This window comes from Buceros rhinoceros, unplaced genomic scaffold (assembly GCF_000710305.1).
Source record: "Buceros rhinoceros silvestris isolate BGI_N320 unplaced genomic scaffold, ASM71030v1 scaffold13582, whole genome shotgun sequence".
In the NCBI taxonomy this organism is placed as follows: Eukaryota; Metazoa; Chordata; class Aves; order Bucerotiformes; family Bucerotidae; genus Buceros; species Buceros rhinoceros.
Window position 1 is genome coordinate 1,787 of NW_010399551.1, and position 276 is coordinate 2,062.

General features: G+C 62.0%; 1 protein-coding gene across 1 annotated transcript in view; it reads right to left on the bottom strand.

The window, feature by feature from the left end:
- Positions 1–276, bottom strand: part of DLGAP4 (discs, large (Drosophila) homolog-associated protein 4) — a gene marked incomplete at both ends in the record, with an annotated part of 6,314 nt that overhangs the window by 1,438 nt on the left and 4,600 nt on the right. The gene's annotated exons all lie outside the window — the stretch shown is intronic.

Sequence of the window (276 nt, forward strand, 5' to 3'; positions counted from 1 at the left end):
TTCAGAAATAACAAGACTGAGGTAGTCTCCCGGACACACAGCACTGCGGCTCACTGGTAATTCAGACCCAGAGACAGCAGCACGTCCTGATCAGCAGCTCCAGAAACTCCCCCGCGGTCACACAGGCACCCAAGAGAACTGAAACGCACATCCCCGAGCAGAGCACGCCCAAGAGCTGCCTGTGCCGCAGAGAGGTTGAGGCCGTGGGCCTCCCCCTCCCCTGAGGGTCACATCACCACTCGGCCCTCCTGGCAGGGGCTCAGGCTGTCGGCTGCC